The sequence below is a fragment of the Leopardus geoffroyi genome, chromosome B4 (genome assembly GCF_018350155.1).
Source record: "Leopardus geoffroyi isolate Oge1 chromosome B4, O.geoffroyi_Oge1_pat1.0, whole genome shotgun sequence".
NCBI classification, from domain to species: Eukaryota; Metazoa; Chordata; class Mammalia; order Carnivora; family Felidae; genus Leopardus; species Leopardus geoffroyi.
The window spans coordinates 59,046,440-59,057,556 of NC_059341.1; positions in this window are offsets into that span (position 1 = coordinate 59,046,440).

Sequence of the window (11,117 nt, forward strand, 5' to 3'; positions counted from 1 at the left end):
TTCCATAGCTTAACAAAATGTTTGAAAGCTAGTTTTAGAGATGTTCAAATACCAGTTCCGCCTCTTTATCGCCGTGTCAAAATGTGCCAGTTACCTTCTTTTGCTTTCCTTTCTTTGTTTTGAAAATGGGTATGGGGCACCTGGGTGGCTCAATGGGTTAAGCATCGACTTCTGCTCAGGTCAGGGTCTTGCGGTTGGTGAGTTTGAATCCTGCATTGGGCTCTGTGCTGACAGCTTGCTCGGAGCCTGGAGGCTGCTTCCAATTCTGTCTCCCTCTCTCTGCCCCTCACTCACTCACGCTTTGTCTTCCTCTCTCAAAAATGAATAAACATTTAAAAAAAATGGGGATTATGGTAGCTCCTTCATAGGTTTGATGTATGAATCCACTGAAATATACACAATGCATCAGGATCATTGTAACTAGATAAACATTAGTTCCTGTCTGCATCAAACACTGAACAGTAAAACTCTACTGGTAGTCACTTAATCTTTCATTACTGGTTTACAGAAGGATTTTTCAGCAGCTTCAAAAATAATATGTTGGCTGAGAGTTACATAAAGTGTCTGTTATACAAATATTTAAACTATATTAAAGATACCAAACTATACTATTATGAAGATCAAGTGCTCCAGAAACTTTGCATTGTACAATCAAGGAATTGGGGAGAACATAAAGAAAAAACATTATCCCATTAGATTATTCACACGTATTATTTAATATGTAATCAGTTATAATTTAAACCATAATTTCTTGAAAATATTGGGTTTTTCAAATATAAAGTATTATCATTTTTATAATTATGACTCATTCTATGTACTTTTGGCTTCTATGTACTTTTTCATGACAACATTTTAAAACATTAATTTTACCCTATTGATAATGTTTCCTTTTCAAAATATTTCTAACAGTGAAATTAATTATACAAAATACAACTCCAGGGGCTCCTGGCTGTCTCAGTCAGAGAAGCGTGTGACTCTTGATCTTGGGGTAATGAGTTTGAGCCCCCCATTGGGTGTATTACTTAAAAATAAACAAAATCTAAAAAAATGCAACTCCAGGTATCAAGAACACAAATGTGACTAAAGACCTATTGCCTTACACATACAAATGTTGATGATTTTTTTTGACTTATCAGTATACAAGTTGGATAATTGAAGCCTCAATATTTGATGACATTCCCAATTTTATACAATTTTAGGATTGTACATGTTTGAGGCACTTATCTGATAAATGAGGGAAATAAATGCAGAGAAGGCATGTGGAGTTATACCACAGTTAATCCTGGGGCCACAAACAAACAGATCTGTTAGTTCTCAACCTCTGCTTCACACTGAGGCCAACGGAAAAACCACCTGCAGCCATTTGCTTAGTTATCATCTGAACAGGAAATGGAACTAGAGTCTATTCTTTTAAAGTATGTAATAATTGTCAAAACTAGAAAACTTACAAAATAAAAGTAGAAAAAAAAAGAGTAAAAATGCAATGCTATTTACCAAGCTTAAAAACACAACAAAAACCAAAAAATTGTATTGTATTTGCATATTATTCTACATGAAGTTAAAAATCCAATATGCTGATAGAGAAGTCGATGAGAAAATCCAAGGATTAGAGTCCTCTTTAGATGATAGTAGCAGAAGTCCTCAATTATTCATTTATCTGAAAGAAAGTCTTACCTTTATTGTATTAACCAGTGGGAAAATGTGTTTAAATATCTACAAGTTAATATTTATTTTTCTATGAGTAACAGCGACCGAGATTTAATATGTTTAAGTAAGCGTCAATATAGAATCTTATTTAAACTAACAGATTCTAAAGTGGAATTCAAATAAGTTGATTTGCTTTTTTTCTTCTATATCGAGATATTAGCATCTATGATGGTTTGTGCTAATGTATATAACCCAGATAAGTGTGTAAAGTATATAGCAAATGAATACTGAGTATCTATGGCTGCCAACTTAGTCATTGACCATCTCTCTGGAGAAGAACCATATCATTGTACGAGGCCTCTCTTTCTTCTTTACAATATCCCCACAATGCTGTCTGAATTATCTGTTGGTATATAGATAACATATTTGCTTAGGGCAACAAATTACCCCAAAACAAGTGGCTCAAAACAACAAGTCTCTTACAGTTTTTGTGGTTCTGGGATTTGGGTGGCTTGCTAGGTAGGTTTGTTTTTTTTTTTAATGTTTATTTATTTATTTTGAGAGAGAGACAGAGAACATGAGCAGGGGAGGGCTGGGGGAGAGGGGGAGAGAGAGAGAGAGAGAGAGAGAGAGAGAATCCCAAGCAGGCTCCACACTCAGCTCAGAGCCTGACATGGGACTTGATCCCATGACCCTGGGATCATGACCTGAGCTGAAATCAGGAGTCTGACATACAACTGACCGAGCCACCCAGGCGCCCCTTGGTAAGTGGTTTTAAATCAGGTCTCTCATGAGGTTGCGGTCATCTGAAGACTATTTTGGGGCTGCAGGAACTGCTTTGAAGGTGGCTCGTTCACATGCTGACAGGTTGGCACTGGCTGTTGGCAAGTGGCCTTAGTTCTTCTCCATGTAGACTTCTTCTTGAGACTACTTAAGTGATCTTACAACATGACGGCTGCCTTCCTTCTTGGCAAGGAATCAAAAAGACCAAGATAGAAGTCTCAATACTTTCTGTAGCTATCGAAGCCACACACCATCATGCACACTATACCTTATCAATCATATTTCTATTCGGTCTATGAGGATACTACACAAGGCTGTGACTCCTAGAGTTTAGGATCATTGGGGGTCATCTTGTAGGCTGGCTACCAAAAGGATAATGTATTAGCCAGGGCTTTTTTGGTCCTCAAGTGACAAACACAACTCAAATTTACCTAGGCAAAGGGGAATTTATAGGTTCCTATAACTGAATAGTCGTTAAGGGTGGGATGTATCTGTGCCTTCGATATTAATGAAACGAGATACACAAGCACCCAGAGAACTCCAGGCATCTGCTCCTCTTTGCATATCAGTGGTATGCTTTCAAACCTATCACATGGTGAGGCACACCCCATTTACCTTTGTATTCTTCCCAGAAGAACAGACTCGTTTCCCTTCATTCTAATCAGAAAAGTCCTAGGGAAAGCTCTCATCGGCATCATGTGGTCATTTTTATGGCCATTGCTTTGGGTACTACAGTTGGCTGTTCATACCACAACCAGAGGGTTGGAGTGCAAAGCAGACAAGTGTCCGAAAATAAATGGTGCTGTTCTCAGAAGAGAAGAATTGGAGAACAATGAAACGATAGTGGTCTACAAAAATTAAATACCTTAAATTATCTAAAAGACAACCACTTAGGTACTCTTTTTTTAACTAACCCACTCTCTTCACTGCCACTGCCTTTTAGTCACTCTTATCATTAACACACTTTTAAATTTTTTGCCATCAAGGACAGTATTTGTTAAGCAAGAAAGCCTTTTAAAATCCTTTTTTCAAAGGTTTATTTTAAAAGCTATAGATTATGCATTATTTTAACTTGATATCAGTGTAATTTGCAGATAGTTCAAATGAACAATGCAGGTGCTGAATAATGGGAAGTTAATAAAAGATAATTACATTTGTACACTGGACAAATAGAATATTTGAAATCTGGAATGAGATGAATTGGATGAAAATGCTAAGAACATAAAAATTGGTTCTATCTATTTGTCTACCTACATATATATATAATATTTAAAGTAAGAATGTGTATATGTATATAAAACATTTTCAGAGTAGAAGAACAAGGAACAGACATACTCACTGCTGACAATATATGATAAGATATTAAGAGACCAAAAAATGCAGAACTCCTCAAATCCTCCTTCCTTTTTCTAACATATATAACACTAAACTTTCAACTGGGAAATCTAGATCAATCACTGCTAAAGGAAACTTGAAGCTAAAGATAGATAAAAGGATAACGAGAGAGCACCTATTCGCTTTAATGAAATCAAATTTTCTGAGCCAGCCAAAGACTTACTACGTTACTACATAACTTGCAAATATGCTTGAGAACTCAATTTCAATAATCTTTAAGAAATCAAGAGGTTCTTCAAGTAGGCTGTGTTGACCAGATGTTATTACTATGTCTATACCAGAAGTATTTCCCCTCATGGATGTGAATAAATCAAACAGAGGTGCTTTCAAAAAGTAATCTCAATAAATCACCTCATCTAACAACAATGATGGCCGTATGCCTCAGAAATGTGGGCTGGAGAGGCTCAGTACAATCCAAGTGTTGGAGTGAATCCATACAAGTTACCCAGAGGATAGTCAATATCATTCACATTTCATTGAAGCTCAGAGAAAGACCCCAGAAAGAATATGGAGTCCTTTATTTGTCCCATCCTTTTTTTCAGAATACTCAGAAGTAACTTCTTACAGATCCTATGAGCATTTTGAAAAACTGTTTCAATGATAGGATTTTTGTAGGACAATTCTTTGTCTCCTAGACAAATTGGTTTCCAATAGACACATAATGCAATCTACAAATGTGAATCACATATGTAATTTTAAATTTAATAGTTACATTTAAAAAAGTAAAAAGCAACTTGAAATTAAGAACATACTTTATCTAACCCAACATATCAAAAATGTTATACTCTGAACATGTAATCGATATATAAATTTTTGAGCTACATTTCATTTTTTGTTTGTACTAAGTCTTTAAAATACAGCACATATTTTAAACTTAGAGTACATGTCAACTCTAACTAGTCACATTTCAAGTGTTCAGTAGCCACATATAGCTCGTGGCTACTGTATCAGACAGTACAGGTCTAGTCCAGAATTATGGACAGTTGGTTCTCAAAGTATTGTTCCTCCCTTCCAGGAAGACCCAAAGATTTATCAAGATTGCTCTTGGTAAAGTCCCCAGGTAAAGGGAGCTTTGAAATCTAGTGCACAGGTCTTTAGCTTCTCTGCATCCTCTGTCACAGGCATGTTCCTTTCTTTCGGTTAACTTGATAGTGCTAAAAGTGGGGCCAATTCAACACATTTTCTAGATCTTTCTCCAATGAACAAATCTGGTTTAGAAAGAACACGAAGGTAAGACGTATCTGAGTTCAAATCCCATCTTTGTCACTCATGACTGCTGTGGAGACTTCTAATTGTCCCTAATATCTGTCTTCCCCTTTTGTAGACTTGGAAAACATGGCTTGATGCAAAGCCACTTAGAAAAAGGACTTCTACATTTCCAGAGTAATCTGCAGCTAGATATGGCTACATGCCTAAGTTCTGACCAATGGGGAAAAGAAGTGCCAAGGGGAAGCTTCTGGGAGTCTTCCCAAAGTGCAGAATGTGTGCCCGCTTTGGCATTTTCTAATTTTTTCCTGCTTAGAACACATATGCTGCCATCTTGGGCCATAAGATCAAGGCCATGCATAACTTGAAACATATCAGCTCCCTTTTACACTCCTATATATGCCACTTTGGCTTTGGATTTTCTGTTACTTGCAGCCAAAATCCTTAAAGAAATTACCTTGGGTAAAGGTTTAACCTCTAAGATTACAAGAAAGGTAAAAGTGTCTGTTCTAATGGCTAGTACCACATAGGTACTTTATACGGCTAGTTTTTTTTAAGTATGTTAAAACTACAAATCCACTTAATTCTGTAAGATTCTAAATAAACTCATTTGTCCCTCTTCCAGCTCAGCTTCCTGGCTTCTTTCTGAACTAACTTGTAGATGATACAAAGATCTTCATCATATTCACATTTCTCTCAAGAAAATTGCCTTACTGCCAGTAAAGTCATGTTCATGAATGTCTGGTGGCTCGGAAGAGTCTCTGCAGGAACCCCTCAGACAAACATTTGGAAAGGCATTATGAGAGTACTTGGCAATGCTATTCTAGAATTTCTAAAGCAACACGAGGTCCCTCCTCACTCTATCTAAGCAGATCTATTTACTGTACTATTATTTTTAATAGGAAAACAAGATCATTAAAGGACTCTTAATAGGTCTCTCCCTTTTTAGGAGAATGAGAAGCAGACAGTGAAAAAGCACAGGGATCACTCAACATCTCAACATTCTACCAGTCGTTTCCAAGTTCTTTTTTTTTTTTCTTTTGGTACTGGAAAAATACATGAAAAATGTCAAGGAACCTCATTTTCCAAAACAAAAGTTTAACTAAAAACAGTGATATCAGGAAGTATTTATTTATTTATTTATTTATTTATTTATTTATATTTTGAGAGGGAGGGAGAGAGTGTGAGCTGGAGAGGGGCAGACAGAGAGAGAGAGAGAGAATCCCAAACTGGCTGCAGACTGTCAGTGCACAGCTGGATGTGGGACTTGATGTCACAGAACTGTGAGGTCATGACCTGAGCTGAAATCTAGACTCAGTCGCTTAACCTACTTAGCCACCCACGTGCCCCTCAGGAAGCATTTATTGCAGAATGCCATAATGAAGGTAACTGCCGCTACAAATTAAAGTTCTAGAAGATGCCAATGTATGTAATTTGTATATAACACATTTTAGTGTGCATCATCATTTATTATGCTTTCAAAAAATGGTTAAAAACAAAAAAAGATTGGGAGTATGTCAGAAAGACAATGAGTTAGCCCAAAAGAACTCCCAATAACCACAGCTGGAAAAATTTGAGCAACAAAATAAATAATGGTAGTATTGGTTTGTAATTCAAAGAATAACATAAATATCTATAAGTCCATACTGATAAAAATACATGATTGAATAAGTAAATAAATTTGAGGCTAAGGGAGAAATCCTTCTTATTCCTTGATCTTTGGGTATGAGCTGGACTTACTGAGTTGCTTTCAAGGTATGGAAAGGAAAAAGGAATATGGAAAGAAAAAAATAGTAGTAACCGCATAGCAGAGAAAACTGGCAGACACGACCTTAACAGAGTGATCAAGGCTACTATCATCAGCGTTAAGTCATGTGGGTATCACGCACACTCTGATACGATGCAGTGGCAATGGCACTTCACCCCGTGGAATTCTTTCCCAAATGTATAATCCTTGTCTAATCATAAGAAAACATCAGACAAACCTCAATTGAGGGACATTCTACAGAATACCTGACTGGCACTCTTCAAAATTATCAAGATCATGAAAACCAAGGACAGACTAAAGCATTATTGCAGATAGGAGGAGACTAAGAAGACATGACAACTAAATAGCATGTGCTACCCTGGACTAGATCCTGAAACAGATTACATATGTATTACATAATATGGATGTATATTACATATGTAGTAAATATATTATATACAATACATATGTAATATTCATCTTATACATAGTTCTCCCAAGAGCTATTAAATTTTTTTTTAACGTTTATTTATTTTTCAGACAGAGAGACAGAGCATGAACAGGGGATGGGCAGAGAGAGAGGGAGACACAGAATCTGAAACAGGCTCCAGGCTCTGAGCTGTCTGTCAGCACAGAGCCCGACGCGGGGCTTGAACTCACAGACCGTGAGATCATGACCTGAGCCGAAGTCGGACGCTTAACCGACTGAGCCACCCAGGCGCCCCCCCAAGAGCTATTAAATAAGAGAAGCATGGTTGCCCTCAGGGAGTTAAACTATAAAAACGAATCAGAGCAGATATAATGAAAATCAATTTTGAATGATGATTAATATTTATATAATGGTTTATGTATACCAGGCACTATTCTAAGCACTTTACATAATCATTTCAAATCACTCAGTCCTCCTAAAACCCTACGAAGCAGGCACTATTACTATTCACAATTTTCTAATTTATTTCTGATTTATTTTGAAATCATTTCAACTCTGTGGAAGCACTCTGTGAAAGTTACAAATGGTGATTTTGGGGTAGAAAATAGCGTAATGTTGTGCTGTGGATAGTTTTATCTCACTTGTAAATGATTGGGCAATTAAATGTTAAAATTTTACTGAATTGAAAGTTGAAGTTTTCCATTTTTATAATTTAATTTCCATAGTTTTAAGAATCATGAGTATACTAAAATAGTTTAACACTAATGTTATCTGCTTTGCAAATTTTTAAAGATAAAAGTCAATAAACCAACTGCATGTTAAAGGATAAATACAAGGTCAGGGAAACGGAGAAACAAAAAGGTAAAACATTACAAGATTAGCAAGCATAAGATATGTAAAATCTATATATCAAAGCAAGAGTGGCTAAAGAAGTACTAGGCAAGGAAGAATTCACAGGGCAAAAACATTAAGCGGAATAAATAAAAGGATTTTATAAAGATAAAATGTACAAGAAAAGTATAACAATGGAGAACCTTAAAGCACCAATGACCATAGAACAACATTTAGTTATATGTTTACTGGTAACGTCTCATTGAAAATGGAGTGCTCAAGAACTAGTATGTAAACTCAAGTGAAAGTTCTTTCGGTGTCCATTTTGTTCATGCTGCCTCTTGTTGAGTGAGTGAGTAAATGAGTGAATAAATGAACAAAGAGATTGGTGCTGTTGTCAGCACCTGCCCCTGGCCCTCATTTAGCTATAATTCTGGACGCCTTCCAGTGCTTTTCAGCCCTCTTCCATTCCTAACATCCAATCAATCCTCAAGTCTTAAGCAGACTCTACCATTTTTTCACCCCTTCACTTATTTTATTTTGTTTTTCCACCATCAAAATTATCATCGTACCTATATGAGTACCTATGTACTCTGCTTCCCTTCCTCTTATGATGAAATAAATGTCCCCTCTGTCTAAGGCCAAGCCCTCATTTTTTGCTCTCATTTCATTTCCTCATTTTAACAAGGATATTTTTTGGCTGATATGTTCATAAACCAAATAGAAAGTAGCCATTTTTTTCACATTTAGTATGTTAATAAACTTTTAAATAATAAAATAAAATTGAGTTATATTAATATAATTTTTTCAAATACTCTCTTGGTCTCCAGGGTCATGTTTGAAGATGGACTTTTTCAATCAGCACCATTAGCATTTTAGTGAATGCCAACAATTCATAGCGTTTCAGTCAATGCTAACAGGGAAATACTGACAGCAAATTGAGATGGGAATGATAGATATACTAATTAGAGATTGTATATTTTTAAATATCTGTAACATTATGGTGATTTTTACAATTATGCCTGAGACAAAAGAGTTGGAAAATAGCAGAAAAAAGAATCACTGTATTTTGTTTAAGGGATACATATTTGATGGGTTTTCTCCATTCATTTTTTTCTTATGTAAATTAAGTATCCTTCAGTTTCTGCTTTCTTTATTAAAAGTTTTTTTTAAAGGAGTAGTTACCAGATTTAATAAATTTTTTTCAGCTTTATTGTGATATAAATGACAAATAATACTGTAATATATTTAAAGTGTGCATGGTAGTGATTTGATATACATATACACCGTGAAAGATTCCCACCACCTAGTTAATTAACACATCTATCACCTCACTTATTCATTCATTCATTCATTCGTTCATTCATTCATTCGTAACTTAACAAAGATCTTGGCTCCCAGTTATCTCATTTTCCTTCACTTTCTTCCTCATGGCTGGGTTATTTCCATCTGCTGACAAGCGTGTTTTAATGTCACCTATGTTAAAATAAATGATGAAAACAAATCTTGGACTTCAAGCCATCTCTAGCTACCATAGATTTCTTCAGTCATCTTCAGGACAAAATTTTGAAGTTGCCCATGTTACCTGCCTCCTTCTTTCTCCTTTACGATCACTGCTCAATCCACTATGATCAGGCTTTTTTTGTGAGTATCACTCCACCAAAACGGATTTTATGAATGTCACCAAATAATTTCATTTGGCAAGGTTCTTAGAGGCCAGCTTTCCACCCATCATTTGATCTCTCAGTTAAAAAATATTTTTTTAATGTTTATTTATTTTTGAGAGAAAGGGGGAGGGGCAGAGAGTGAGAGACATAAGCGGAAGCAGGCTCCAGTCTCTAAGCTGTCAGCACGGAGCCTGACGCGAGGCTTGAACTCACCAACAACCAGATCGTGACCAGAGCCCAAGTCAGACACTTAACTGACTGACCCACCCAGGTGCTCCTGATCTCTCAATTATTCTTTGTTGAAATATTTCCTTCTCCAGGCTTCCCTGGTATCACAGCCTCCTGATTTTATCTTCTCACAATAGTTCTTTTTCAATCTCCATTGTTCCCCATCCTCTTTTTTTTTTTTTTTTTTTTTCTCTGCAGTGATCTCATCCAGGTCTATGGTCTTGGAGACCTGCCATATGCTTCTGACTCCCAAGTATATCCAGTTTTGACCTTTCCTCTGAGTTCACAACTCACATATACAATCATGTACCTGACATCTCTTCTTGGATATCTAACAGGCATCTTAAACTTAATATTCCCACAGTGGAACTACTGATTCCTGGCCTTTCTCTGCTTCCCATTCTCCCTGCTCGAATGTACTTCTCCTCCTCATCTTAGTAAATGGTCCCATGACACACCCAGGCCAGAAAAAGTAGCACTCATCTTTGACCCTGTGTTCCTCATGTCTCATATTCAAGACCTACCTGTGACACCTTCAATATAGCCTGAAGGTGGAAACTGCATCCATTCCACTGAGAACTCTGGTCCAAATCTCCTTTATCTCCCATCCAGTCCACTGTAACAGTCTTCCCACTGGTCTCAGGGCTTCCACGCTTGCCCCACCGTCCCATCTATCTGTTACTCAGGACCCATAGTGGTCTTCACACAGCATATGGCATATTGATTTTTGACTTTGATGACTTTCTTTTGCCATCAGAATAAAATCCAAGCTATTTTCAGAGGTCCACAGACTTACATTATTTGGCTTCTGCCTACCTCTGTAACATCATCTCCTACCACTCTCCCCTTTGACTGTATATTTCTCCTTGCCATATATAGTTCCCTCTGCCTGGAATATTTTCCCTCTGACTTCTCTGACAGAATAACACCTACTTATTTCCTCAAGCTTCAGCTCTGTGAAGCTTTCCCAGGCACTCTTCTCTGCTAGATACGCAATTGCTCAATATTTGTCCTTTCCTTGGTCTAAGCTTGATTTCACCTCAGGGCTTTTGTATTTCTTATTCTTTCTGCCTAAAAGGGTCTTCCCCCAAGAAGTCTTTATGGATGCTCCATTTTTATCATTTATGTATCAGCCCAAATGTCACTTCCTCAGAGACCTTCTGTACCATGTTCCCAGTTCCCT